We start from the raw sequence: 15,000 nt of genomic DNA, 5'->3' as shown, positions 1-15,000 counted from the left end.
GAGTGGCCCGTTGGCCTCCGATATATATTGTTTCGCTGGCGGGGCAGTTACTGTGCCCGGGGTTTATATCACATTCTAATGGAGCGGGGCTATGAGTTAAGGGCGGAAGGCTTTTACACTGCCGCTGTTAAATCACTGCTCCGATGACTTCATTAGCAGAGCAGGACACATGCTGAGACTCATGCACTTATTCACTCTCTCGCTCTCTCTCTATCTCCCTCCCACCATCCCACACAAACACTCGCAAAGAGTCACCCCGCAACCTTGAGGTTGCATGGGTGCCAGACGAAGGGGGGTGGGGGACGGGGGGGGGGGGGGGGGGTGGATTTAAACAGGTGTGTATGTGCTTGTCTGTGAGTGTGTGTCCTTCTTTGTCACCTGTCACTTTGTTCCCTCAACGCGCCGGCTCATCCATCATCTGCAGATTGAGCCTTTCAGCAGAAACCAGGCTGATTAATACCACCCGAACAGGCCCAGGACGACTGGGCGGATGGATGGATGGGTGGATGGATGAATGGATGGCAATGTATCCATTGCTTCACGACAGACTGAATATCTGGCTAAACCCCCTGAATGACTGGTTCAAACTGGCGAGTCCATAAAATGAATTGGACTTTAGCTGCTGGGCGAAGTTTCAGCGTGTTCAGTCTTTTTAACCTGTCAGTCTAGTCTGCCAGTTTGCTTTTTAATTATATAGGATGAATGACTGACCAGAGTGATGTATAGTTCGCAAACTTAATGGCAGATAAATTAGATAAATATACCAAGTTTATGTCCACCCATACAACTTACCTAATAAACAGTCTGCCCTCAGTCTCAACTTCTTCTAAACCAGCATCCATACCTTGTCTAAGTAGGATTTAAATGTTGTTTTCTTAATGTGATGTTTCTACTTCTTGGCCTTTTATGAATTTAGATTTCTTTAACAGCCTCCTTCTGCTTTCAAAAAGATTATTCGTAGATCCTGTTGATATGCAGTACTGATGCAAAAGACCTGGGGAATTGCTGACCGCCCCCCACAGTAGCCTACATACCTCCTGCGGAATGTCCATCTATACTATTTATCTCCACACTGAGGGGCAAATTCATGAAGAAGGGTTTACGACCGCTAGTAGCACCATGAATTATGCATCGACATGACGCCATTTGCGCCATCTTAGCGTCCGATTCACCAAAGATATTTCGCTAATATTATGCCAGCGCATACACGGGCATAAATGTTTGCTGCTGAGTGCAACGTGCTCTAGTTTTGCAGCGTCTGACCGCAATCATCCAGGATGCAAAGTAAATGAGGATGCCTCCTTACGGCTCTATGTTAATGAAAAATGGAATGTAAAATGGACGGTTAACATTATTTTCAAATCTTAATGTTTAACTTGACAGGTATATATGCTCTGATCTGATCATACACCAGAACTAATTGAGACAAGTCCTGTGCACTCACCGGTGGACACGCACGCACGCACGCACGCACACAGCAGGACTCATCAAAGGCACACACACACACACACACACACACACACACCACCAGCACCTGCTTTGAAAACTCCCCTGAACACCCTCCTGATTACATTCCTCCCCTTTTCTCCCCCATTTACTGCCACAGCGATCACAGGAAGAGGCCACTTGCCCAATTGCTGTTTCAGTTTTCTTGGACTCAGTTAACTCTGTTTTGTCGATACATGTTGTCTGATGTTTCTATGTTTATGTTTTTCCATGTACATGTTGTTGTTTGTTTCTATGTTTATTTGTCTCACCGGTGGTAATTCCCCCCTCTTAGAGAAGGAATAATGATGAGTTGTTTTTGGACCAAAACACGGTAAGATCGTTTTCCAAAGAGGGGGATTGGTGGCGGTTCTATGTAAAAATAAATTAATAAATGCTCTGATCGTGCAGGGAGCGATCGTTATTTTTATCCGGGCAATTACGACCAGGTCTCTACAGACGGTGATAGCGCTTGGATATTAGCGCCAGTGTTTGTGAATTGGTAGCGCTATTGCAACGAGGCTCATTTGCATAGAAAGTCAAGCCAATTTTGCACCGAATGTATTGATAATACCTCATTTAAATACACGCAAATAGCACCGGCGCGCCGAGACGCTATTTGCGTGGCAGCGCAGTTAGGGATGCATTTCACCGTTTGCGGGTGCTTTGTGAATTTGACGCTCGCTTTTTACTGTTGCGCTGTTTTGGCCGCTGCTAAAGCCGTGCAATCCTTTTTGTGAATTCGACCCTGAGTGGTGAGAAACTGAGTAAGGAGTAGTCAAGTGGGGTAGAATGGGGAAATAATACGTTTTAGAGTTCAAGAGTCTTGCTGAAGAATTTCATGCGCAATTGAGAAAGTTGACAGATGGATGTTTTTCATCAGAATCAGAATCAGAATTGTTGCAAGCTTCCACTGGCCTGTAAGTGGGATGCCGCCATTGTTATATGTGTCTTTTTTTTCCCAGCAATTGTATTGATCTCTGCTAGGGGATGTGATTTACCTGTAATTGTAACCTGTGTTTCATGCTGCTCTTCGACAAACAAGGCTTCAGATAAGAAATCAGGCAGCTTGAACCAAAATGCAGTTGGTTCTCACATAAGATGTAACTTAAATTCTCCCTGATGCTGACTTATCGCCGTTCTCTTTGCGTGTCGAGGCACACAGTCAGTGAAAATGCAAGACCTCTTTTGTGGGCTGCACTGCGCTAAAAAGGCGGCTTTCATGCTTTCATGTTTGTAATAAATAAATGATGACAAATCATAATGATACAGTGCGTCATCTGTTGCATTTTTATTTCTGTCTTTTATCCTATGATAAACTTAAGTTCGAATAAAGAGTGTGGCGAGGTACTGAGGTTGCATTTAAATTGCCATCTGCCAAGGTGACTTCTTGAGGGCGCGCGCGCGTGCGTGTGTGTGTGTGTGTGTGTGTGTGTGTGTGTGTGTGTGTGTGTGTGTGTGTGTGTGTGTGTGTGTGTGTGTGTGTGTGTGTATGTGTATGTGTGTGTGTGTGTGTGCGCGCGCGTGTGTGTGCGCGCGCGTGTGTGTGTCTGTGCGTGTGTGTCTGTGCGTGTGTGTCTGTGCCCGTGTCAGAGAAGGTCCTCTGACCTGGTTGATAAGGGGTAGCCAGGTATGAGAGATGAAGCTTTATGTGTCACAGGGCTGTTCTTCCACTCTATCATCAAGACCTCATATGGTCCAAGGACATTCACGCTCACATCTAGACACAATCTGCGTTTCAGGGCAGTGGGGCCGCCCAAAAGTCTCCTTCCACACAGAGGTTGTATCTTTTGCATCTTTATCTGATGCAAAAAAAGTCAATGTTGTAATGTTATGCTTTCATGCAATAGCAGTTAACATACAGTATTCATGATGTTCAAATACAATATCTCATGTTCTCAATTTGGAGGTATTAGTGGCTATAGCAACATGGCCGACCTATGTATTTGGACCAATGAGAACCACTGTGGCTGCTTGAAACACCAAAAGTAGTTTTTTCCAAATTGTTTAACCACCACTGCTACCGCTCAGGTCCATAACAATAGCACTTTGTGGAAAAATGCCAGTTTGTGGCATCGTGTTGCTTGAGCGGCTCCTTAAATTGCGACGATAGACGCTTGTGCTTTCAGGAAGTGGGCAATCGCCATCTGTTCCCCGGCGCTACCATATGGTGGGCCTTTTTTCTCTGGGAATAAAATAAAAACAAATATGTCAGAACGCGCGTCTTCCTCCACGGAGGCTGATCAACCCAGGGAGAAGCTGGATCTCAGTGTGTCTGGATTAATGGTCCTACTTTACGCCTCGGGGAATGAGGAAGTGTGCGCAGGTGGGCAGTGGGTTTTTGGGAGTGGGTTTTTTTTGTTTTTTTTTCCTTTTTCGTGGGCGTGCCTGTGTTTGTGTGTCTTGTCTGTCTGCGCCCGCTTACACATTTGCATCCCCGCAAGTGTTAACCGTCATTTATACAACTTTTTAGGGTGGTGTTAGGATGCTATGCTAGCAGCTGGTCGTCCTAGTGTCGGAAGTGTTAACTGTCACAGGAGGAAAAGGAGCTTCTCAAGGTTAGCCGGAGTGACATTTCATGGCTACCGCCGCCAAAGGAACAGAACAAATGCTCTCATGCCAGCGTCTGGCTCTCTATCTTGCAGAGGCTTGGAAATTCAAAAGACTTGTCACTTTTGAAAATCAGGAGTGTGTGATGTGTCATTGAGGACGGGATTCTTTCTTCTCTCCACCCATGTCCCCCCTGTGCCTGACAGACAGCTTGAGACGGCGGTTTGTGATGGTGGGGACAGAATACATCTTTTGTCTGCTCAGTTCTACAACGTGGTGTTTTGTCCTCGTAGCCCTGGACAGCGCTGACACATTGAGGTTTTCATTAGCCGTAAGCAGGTGGTTGGGAGAGGGGATGCGCGCGCGCGTGTGTGTGTGTGTGTGTGTGTGTGTGTGTGTGTGTGTGTGTGTGTGTGTGTGTGTGTGTGTGTGTGGCCGTTTGGTAGGATATGTGTGGGGTTTTTGTATGTATGTATGTGTGTGTGTGTGTGTGTGTGTGTGTGTGTGTGTGTGTGTGTGTGTGTGTGTGTGTGTGTGTGTGTGCGCGCGCGCGCACTTGTGTACATGTGCAAGTGTAAATGAGCCCATGTATAGACGCAAGCTAAGTGTTTGTCTGCAATGCACCACTTTGTATACTGTGTGTGTATGTGTCATGGAGGGCATACATTTGTCTTCCCGGCGTCCCTGTGTGTGTGTGTGTGTGTGTGTGTGTGCGTGTGTGTGTGTGTGTGTGTGTGTGTGTGATATTTGGTGGTTTGCTCCAAAGGCGAATAAATCAGTGATGCCTGGGATAAGGCCGTGGCCCCACCTCAAACTGCACAGACAAGCTGAGAGGCTCATTAATCAAACGGCCAGTCACAGATGTGATGGCTTCCACACAAACCACCAGCAGACTGTGAAAGTCACATCCAACAGAGTCAACTGTCAGCCAGGCAGGCAGGCAGGCAGGCGGGCAGGCGGGCGGGCGGGCGGGCGGGCGGGCGGGCGGACGGGCGGGCCAGCCGACTTTCCCTCCACTACCCCCCATACGCTCTCTCTTCCCCTTTTGTTGTATTTAGCTATCCCCCCACCCAACTCCCAACCTCCCCTCACCTCCAGCGTGATGCCTCCTCGGTGTGATACATTTGAAATATTTGTCTTGACCCTCTAAAAATGAGCCTGAGGGTCAAGGCAAATCTATCTTCTCTGAGAGTGGTCATGGTCAAACCGTTCCAGAGACATCGGGCATCAGTCATCGCGGTGTGTGTGCTGTTCTCCGTGGTTACAGGACCGCCTATTACAGTGGCCGGTACAGAACCGTGGCCGTCCAAACTGACCAGGGTGCATCTGGCATTGGCTATATTTTGTATTATTGTCCTTTTTGGGTAACCACAAAGCCAAAGGCCCTTTTCCTTCCTAACAAATATGAAACATCTACGCTAACATCTATTATCTCTGGAAATGATAAGGGAACCCTCCGGCCTGTCCCTCACCCCAATGGGATATTTCAACCGTTCCACGCAACCTCACATTTCACGGCGGTTTCCCCCCGATCAAACTCCCCCCCCACATCGTCCGATTTCTGTCACAACATAAATAGCAAACCTCTCTGCGACGATCGCTCCAGCCCGAGATGATGATGAGTGAGCGGCTCCCCCGTAACACCAGCACTAATTGAAAATCCCATTTAATCTACCGCAAAGCCCTCCCAAGGCTGGATGGAACAAGGATGAGACAAAGCCACCCGTTCGTTTCCTGATTAAAAATGGCAAGTCCCAAGGCGGCTACACCCCCCCCCCCCCCCCCCCCGAAAAAAAACAAAACAAAAAAAAACATTGGGACATTTAGATGTTCCAAATATAAAGAAGCTTGGGCTACGACGAAGAAGACTATGCGCGAGAGAGCCGAGCCAAGACACATTTAAGCCACTCTGGTAATTGTACTGATGGCGGTTGTGATTGTGGAAGTGGTACATAATTGTAATGGTGGAATATAAAACGTTAATGGGTGGCATTGAGTTACGATCAGGTTATGATAATCAGTTAGGTGACTTAAGTGTGTGTGCGTGCCTATGTACAAGCTGGGGTCAGCGTGCTAGGAGGAGATGGGATGGCTTTTTTTTTTTTTTTTTTTTGTGGAAGTCCGTATGCCGTCGCCAGGCTCATTAGCCCGACGGCGGCATCCAGTTTGCCCCAGCCAATCGCAGCGCTCCGCTCGCCTGTGCCATTTGCATGTGGTCCAGGAAGAGATAATTAGAGGGATCTCTGCCTGTCACTGTTAATCTGGGACTTAGTGAAGGGCTGTGACGACGACACGCTGATGGACACACACACACACACACACACACACACACACACACACACACAAATAATCACACACGAGTACTCAGCGCCTGTGCTGCCTCGGTCTATCGTTGCCTTTCTCGCTTCCGCAATGTATCTCTCTCTCACCTGTGTCCGACAGGGTTGTCATGTTAGATGTTGGTTTGTCTTTGTTTGTCTATGTTTCAAAGAGTCCTTCCGTGTGTGTGTGTGCGTGTGCGTGCGTGCGTGTGTGCATGCGTGCGCGTGTGTGTGTGTGTATGTGCCTGTGATCGGTGGCATGTTGACTCAGTGGTTGTTTACAGGAGTTGTACTCTGTGTTGACACAGGTTTTAGATCCCTGTTCAGATAGACTGCATGCTTGTTGCTTCCCACACACACAGAATGCTCACTAAGCCACGACCGAACAAGCCCAGCTGTCAGACTGACGCACGCACGCACACGCACGCGCACGCACGCACGCGCGCACACACACACACACATGCATGGTTGTAGGAATCCATGTGCACATCTATGTGCAATCGTGCACATGTGCATGGTGGCCACTTATGTGCCACAATCACACAGATTCCTTCACTCTCCTGTGATTGGCAGCCTCCTGTTTTCCCATAATTCCAGCTGATTTATCCAATCAATCCCACTTTAGGAGCTGCTAAAGCGTTGACTGATATTAAGAGTAGAGCGTGGGACAATTAAAACCTCCTTTAGGTAATTACAAAGCTGGTTTAGCAGCAAACAAATCCGACATGTTTTACACAATCAGCCTGTTTCCTTCGTGTGCAGGTGGCCTGTTTTTTTTTGTTTTTTTTTTGTTTATTTGTTTTTTTTGCTTACATCGTGGGGGAAACCAGGAAACAACCTTTATTGATCTCCTTGGAAAAAAATTCAGTCCATACAGTAGTATGCAATCATTAATATATCAAATTTGCCAAATTAAATATTTACTCTTACATTACATTTAGTCGTAACGGACACTTGTATCCAAAGCAAAGTACATTTGTCTGTAGTAATCAAACTAAACTGTAGATCACAGTCATCATCAGTAAAGTTTCCATTACGAACAAGGAACATCAGCAGAGTCAGGCAGACGCGTGTTTTGTATATTACACTGACAATTGTATATTACGCTACAATTGAGACAAAGTAAAGAAACTTTGGGAAATATAAATCGTAATTCAGCCGCTCTGACAATAGCGGGGAAATAATTTCAAGACTGCAGGGCTACGGATGAAAAGAGCGGCATCTGGCGTACCTCCCCTGATTCCAGCACCACAGATCACCATGTACGAGAGCACTCGCGTCTTAAATATCAAAGTCATGTTGTGTATAACGGAGAAATAAATGGCATTTCTGATTTGCGCGAACAAGCTCCAGATCATATCGACACAAACGGCAGACGCGCGTGTCCCCGAGACAAAGTTGTTTTTCCACCGAGAAACTGCCGAGCCTTTCTCCTCCTCCCTGAAAGCAGCCTTTCTCCTCCTCCCTTCATTTCCACGTGATTGTCCCCACCGCGGGACTGTTTAATGGTGCATGTTGAGAGAGCGAGAGAGAGAGAGAGAGAGAGCGGGTGAGTGCCGGCGAGTGCCGGCGGTGTCCGGCGCCGTCCCACTCTGTGACCCCGCGTCACTGCCGATGGCACATAATAGTTGACACTTGACTTCAGGTGGGCCCTTTAAGTGCCAAGAAGCCACCGGCGGGGGCCCGGACTCGTATTCTAATACAGGTCATCTGTGTACTCAACTCGGTGCCTTTTACCTTTCTCCTGTCTGCTCTCAACACCCTTTTTATTCTACCCCCCCCCCCCCGTCTGTTTGCTCATTCATACTCCCTCTCTGTCCCTGTGACAAATGTACCTACACTCGCCCGCACACGCCCGCGCATTCAGACGTATTGAGATGCGCTTTGGTGCGAATTGAAATGGCGCGTACCACCCCTCTGTCACCGTGGCGTTGCATGTAAGCACAGAGGTACCCTCGTCTGGAATGGTCTAAGGACGATTCGAGTAAACACTCCACCTGACATGAGGCCTTGACGCCCGCCCCTCCTCCGCGGCTTCATCACTTCCTCCGCTATTCCCCTCTTCTACTTGTGAAAGATCCGGGCTTTGAATTTCCGAGACAAACAAATACATTTTGAATATATTTCAATTAAATATCAGTATTAGCAACTGAATAATAATTTTATTAATTAAAAACAGTCCAAATTTGTGTTTTCTGATCTTACTGTTAATGTGACGATTCATCCCCTAAATTGCTGGACCTTGGATTCCCTTGCTACTCCAAACATTTGCATACGGTATCATCCCAATCTCTTTTGTGAAGCGATTGCAGGGCAAACCTCGCTTCCCTGCGCCGTGAGGGGTTTGTGCTCGGGACAAAAGCTCTGGTTCAAACGGAGAGGAGAAAGAAAAGTCACTTTTTTCCTCCCCCTCCCCTCTATTTCTCTCGGGCTTTACACCTTATATTTGTTAGACGGCTGGGTGGTGTCTGAGAGCTTCTCTGCTCCATCCAGCTGAAGAATCAGATGCAGGGGATCGCCTTGATGTGACAGCTTGCGATGTTAGCCGGAGTTGTTTTTGACAGAAGACAAAGGGAAAAGGGGTGGGAGGGGAGGAAATAAAAGGAAACATAAAAGCGGCGCGTGGAGTTCTTCTTCTGAGGAAGAATTGCCTGCGCAAGAATCAATTCTTTCTCTCATCGCTCACCTTATTTTTTATTTTTTATCCTGCATTCTTTGTTACACGCGCACACACACACACACACACACACACACACACACACACCCTTTCTCTGTCTTCTGCTTTGTCATGACTGTTAAGCACCGTCAGAGGGATTGAATTTGTCCCCGGAGACATTTAGGGATCTTGATGGATTTATCAATGCATGACCCAGGCTCGCTGGAAGCATATTTTTCCGGCAGACCCCCCCCCTTCTTGTTTGTTTATGTTTGTTTGCCCCCCCCCCCCGTGACATTATGAAAACAGCTCCCCGCCTCACTGTAGACTGAAACGGAATGCAGCATTGCTTGACGTATTGTGTTGCTACATGACAGTCTATGAGAATGCCAATGACAATCATAGGGCAGGACATTTAGATTACTGCGGAGGCTCCCTGCCCTGTCTCTTTCTATCTGGCCACCTATCACTCCCTTTTGTAATCTGTCTTCTCTTCATCTCAAGAATGACTCGTAAAAGATGAAGAGTAAGTCACATGGTTATGTGTGCGCGTGTGTGTGTATAGTACTCTTGTATATATATGTGTGTGTGTGTGTGTGTGTGCGTGCGTGCGTGTGTATATGTCTGCTATATGAACCCTCGGCTGCTCTAGGTTTGACCCTTGGGTTGCACCTAGCAATCACTCAGCCTAGCCCTCCTGTCTGAGTGTTCCCGCTCCAGCTCCCGTTGCAAGAGCTCTCCTGATCAACGTGTGGTGCACCTTCCATCTGCCCCCTCACCGTTCTCAAGGTGAACCTCACTCCAAAGCCCTCCGTAGCGTGGAGCGGCTTCTGTCGGGAACTATCCTTGGAGCTCCCCACTGTATCCATCCTCTTCAGCATTACATACACTTTTGAAAGAAGAGTAAATTCTCAAGCTCTTTACCTTCCCCTCAAGCTCTTCATCTCAAGGTGACCCCCCACCACCACCCACATGCTTTCCACCAGCCTCCATCTTGTAGGAATGAGCGATCCCGCTATTACAATGTAGACGCGCATTTGCCAGGGGAGTGGAACTTGAAAAGTGACCATTCTTGTTTTTCTGTCTGGTGCTCAGAATACTACCCCCTGTTTTGTTTTTTTCCTTCCACCCTCCTTCATATTCTGTTCATACAGACCATCAAGTTTAAACACACAAAAAAAAAACAATAAGGTACTAAGTCGTAGCGGTGCCTTTTCCCTTTCTTCTCCAGGTGTTTCTTCCTTCCTTGCTATTCCGTGTTCATATTTTATTCTCTTTCTTGGAAGACATAGCCTCTGTCCCTCGGGCCCGCCGCACCTCTAATCATGGCTTTACCTGTGTGTGATAGAAGATGGCAACCTGGTGCAACCACAGAACAGGCAGTAACGCAACTGGATTCCATTTCTACTTTCTAATTTCAGTTCATCGGACTTCTGTGTGCTAGGTCCTGTGTTCTCAATGTTCCTATTTGTCGTTCCGGGGTTAATAACCACGTCCTATGATGAGAGGTGGAGGCTTGGATTGAGACACTGCATGAGGAAGAAGTGCTTCCGTACTTGTTATGCTGTTGTTGTTTGCCGAGAGAACTTTGTGGAGGATATTGGGGTTGACTGTAAACTAAAGAGACGTGGGGTCTTTTTGTACTCGTCACCAGTGGGTGGACTATTCATCTTGAGTTGTCTGTACCTTTGACAATTGCCAAGACAATTTCCAAATTTCAAGAGCGGGCTCCCTGGACAAAAGCAGATGTGCATCTGGCTGTCGTTGTTTCGGAGAGAGACCAAGATACTACGAAATCAATATTTGAAAAAGTAAGACAGCATTCTGAGTAAGCTCAGACGGCATTACTGCTGGTCTGCATCTGGTGTTTGAAGTGTTTGCTTCCATGATGGTAGCGGGGGGAAGCAAGCGGAGGGGGTCTCGGCTGAAGCCTATCTCTCCACGTCTGTATCGCTGAGTGCTGATATGGCTGATATCTCTGTCATCTCAACATCTCCGACCTGACAACACCGATAACAATCAGTCTGCCGCTATCTCTCTGTTTGTCTTTCTTTCGTCAACCTGTCTCTATCTGCGTTCTGCCATCTTTTTTTTTTGTTCCTTCCCTCTCTCTCTCTCTCTCTCTCTCTCTCTCTCTTGCTCTCGCTCTTTCTCTCTCTCTCTCTCTCTCTCTCTTTATTGCTGTATTTCACTACTTGCGCCCCCCGGTCATGATTTACTCTTCCACGTATTCTTCTTTCCACATAACAATGGCGGCTCGTTGAGAAAAACAGCCTTTACGCAAAAAGGGTTGGAAATGCTCTGCGTGATTTCTGTATGAAGAGAGAGATGTGTGTAATGTGTGTATACATACACACACGTGTGAGATTGGCATATTTGTGGGTGCCCACGTGCGCACGTGTGTGTGTGTGTGTGTGTGTGTGTGTGTGTGTGTGTGTGTGTGTGTGTGTGTGTGTGTGTGTGTGTGTGTGTGTGTGTGTGTGTGTGTGTGTGTGTGTGTGTGTGTGTGTGTGTGTGTGTGTGTGTGTGTGTGTGCGTGCGTGTGTGTGTGAAAGAGCATTTACAAAGGGATGTACCCTTGAGGGTTGATGCGTCGCTGTAGCAGGGAAAGGTTGGTGTTGGAGCGCGGAGCTAGTTCGCTGCACATGCAGCAAACAGCTACAGTACCTCCAACCTACAGCTCAGAGGGGTGTTGTTGGTGGTGGGGGTGAAAGGGTGGTGGTGGTGGTGGCGGTGGCGGTTGGGAGGGCAAATATGTGTTCAGTGGTGTTGGGTATCAGTGACAGCAAGGATCAAAGAGCGACACAGCAAATGAAGCTGTCAAAGTGGCCCGACAGCCGGCTCCCGAGGCGCGAACATCCCTCGCTCGCAACGTTTTATTATGATTGCTACGAAAAAAGGAGGAGAAGAAAAAAAACCCCAAAAAAAAAAACCTTGCAGCGAAAAAAAAGCGAGGATCGAGCGAGGAGAAGAGGAAGAAGGAGGAGGAGGAGGACAAGAAGACAAAGAAGAAGAGGAGGGGGGAAAAAAAACAAAAAACAAGGAACTCATCACTTCAGGCCAACCAGAGGGGAAAAAACGAGAGAGAGGGAGAGAGGGAGCGAGAGCGTGCACCACGTCGTCGCCGTGCGTCCGTGATGGAATGAATTATGAATGTGTGGAAGGGGATTAGGAGACAATGGTGGAAGCCACTAGGATCCTCTCCTAGTTTCCTCGCAACTAATTAGCACTTTCAACACCAATGTATGATCTCATTAATGTGATTTTGTGCTTATGTAACGCACATGCGTGCACGCGCCCGTGCTCTCCGACAGACACACTCCAATAAAAACACAGCCACACACACACACACACACGCACACACACACACACACACACACACACACACACGAACACCCACATGTATTGCGCTGTGATTGCATAAACCAAATGGCATTCTGACTGTGGATTGTATTGTTTACTGTTGAACTAATACAATTAGACTGAATCAAATGTTTATGTAATGCTGATACAGCGTTAATGCTGTGGGTTTTTTTTTTTTTTTTTTTTTTTTCCCCCTCCCGCACTGTCGCAATTTATGGCTAGGGCTAGTAGCATCAGGCTAAACCCCCCCCCCCCCCCCCAGCCCCCACCCTCCAGCCCCACCGCAGCACACCCAACCAGCCCCAGACACACAAACGTCTCGCAATTATCTGAGTGGTTTGATAATTGTGTGATGAATATCATCAATCACGGTATAATAGTGTTGATGGCGAGACACAGTTAACGGGACATAGTTACACTGCTAATGGGCCGCTCCTGTACATCGTTTGCAACAACAAAAAAAAACAACAACAACCACGTCTTTTAGCCCACGTTCGCACGGATGACGACGCCGACGTAGGAAAAGTAGCGCTTCGAAAAAAAGGGCAGAAATACACTCTTTAATTGTGCAGTCTATTTGTATAACAGATACAATTCACATCAGCTAATTAGTATCCACACATGGAGATATAGGGGGAAAGAGAGAGAGAGAGTCGGGGGGGGGGGGGGGTGGTGAGACAGGGAGAGAGTGGGGTATTGGTAGATAATTAGACAGAATTAAGCCATCTCTTTTAATCCAACCCCTGAAAGAAAGACAGAAAGAAGAAGTGGGGAGGTTGGGGGAGCGTGGGGGGGAGTGGGTTGGGGGAGGGCACACAATCAACCCTCTGCTCTCTTTCTTTCTCTCTCTCTATCTATATCTCACTCTCTCTTTCAAACACACACACACACACACACACACACACACACACACACACACACACACACCCTCTTTGCCTGTCAGCCAGACGTCTCTTTCTCTCCTTCCTTCTGTCTGTCTCTCTGCGTCGCTCTTTCTCCCTCTCTGTCTGACCCTCTCGCGCTCTCTCGCTCTATCTATCCCCCTATCTCCGTCTCTCCCTCCGTCCCCACGTCTGGCTGGCGGAGAGAGGGGGTGAGAGTGTGGGAAAACGGGGGCATGGTGCCTCGGCTTTGGCAGAATGGATCCCGCTTGTGTTTCTAAGGCTCTCGACGTGTTCCATTGTCGTGATGTCACCGCGACTCAAGATGGCTGACCTCTGGCCCCTATGGATTCATGGCGGCCCGATTCCACCCCCGCTACGTCCCCCCCCGGCCCCCCATCACACCCACCCCCTGCCCAGGCCAGAGTGCCGCCGGGCGCCCACTAGGGGGTACCCAAGCCTTTCGCTGTGGAGCCCGCCGCGCCCGCCGCGGTATGAAGCACGACTCCATACTGTAAGAGCGTTTGCCCAAGAGTGTTTCTGTTTCCTCCGAAAACCTCCTTCTCCGACCAGGGATCCAAACGCTCACTCAATCCGGGCTGCTCTGCCTCTCCGGCAGCCATGCTCTCTCTCTCTCTCTCTCTCTCTCTCTCTCTCTCTCTCTCTCTCTCTCTCCCTCCCTCCGTCTATGCGTCTCCCCTCCTACTCGCTTTGTATCTCGGTAGCCATGAATATAGCGAACGCCGCCAGATGTCGCAAATACATCATCAGAGCGCCGCGGTGGTGCTGGAAGTAAGTCTAGGCACGTACGAGTGGGGGATGTGAGCGCTCTGCGAGTGTGTATGTATGTGTGTGTGTGTGTGTGTGTGTGTGTGAGTGTACGCATCGCAGTGTGTCAATAAGCGTCGGCGAGTGTGTGTTTGTATCTGTGTGACAATGTGGGCGAATGTGCATGTGTCCGTGCGTGCTTCTTATATTTGCCCGTGTGCGCGTTTGTGTGTGTGTGTGTGTGTGTGTGTGTGTGTGTGTTTATGTACGTGCACGTACGCCCACGGCCGTGCACGTGCATGCGCGTACGTGGGGGTCGTGGCGGGTCAGCAGATTGTCCCTCAGATGTTTGATATTTTATGTATAAGAGGGTGGGCTTGGGCATAGAGGATAAGCACGTTTCTGACAGAGGCAACTCTCCGGCACAATCCGCCGCCTCAGCACTGTGGAGCCCCGAGTCACATCAACAATAGAGAGGGGGCTGCCTCTCTCTCTCTCTCTCTCTCTCTCTCTCTCTCTCTCTCTCTCTCTCTTTCCACCTCTCTCTCTCTCTCTCTCTCTCTCTCTCTCTCGCTGATCTGAGAAACAGTGAGAGTAAGGGAAAAAAAAACAAAAAACAAAAACAAACAAAACATCAACCCTCGAAGACCGGTACTTGCCGCCGCCGCCGCAGCTGCCGGAATGGGCCAGACGAGCGATGCATGCTGACAGTACAGCTGTAATAGAGTGACTGCGATTATGCTCTACAAGTTTGTTTACATCTCGTCCCACGGCCCTGGCATGATACGGATGTGCGTGCGAACCTTTAAAGGCGGTTGAGCGCGCAGTATCAAACGGGAAACGGCATTGAGGTAGAGAACTACCAACGGGGGCGGGCGGGAACGAGGAGTCGACCGAGGGACGAGCGGCTGCGACGGGCATCGTGCGGACGTGACGGGAAGAAATGGGGGGAGTGTTAGAGGTGGAGGGGTGGAAG

General features: G+C 48.5%; 1 protein-coding gene across 1 annotated transcript in view; it reads left to right on the top strand.

The window, feature by feature from the left end:
- The window catches only part of kiaa0825 (KIAA0825 ortholog), a gene marked incomplete at its 3' end in the record, with an annotated part of 135,950 nt that overhangs the window by 64,428 nt on the left and 56,522 nt on the right, over positions 1-15,000 (top strand). The gene's annotated exons all lie outside the window — the stretch shown is intronic.

Source organism: Zeus faber (assembly GCF_960531495.2).
Source record: "Zeus faber genome assembly, chromosome: 7".
Lineage (NCBI taxonomy): Eukaryota > Metazoa > Chordata > Actinopteri > Zeiformes > Zeidae > Zeus > Zeus faber.
Note: the sequence above shows the minus strand (reverse complement) of the source record. Positions and strands in the feature narration are given on the sequence as shown.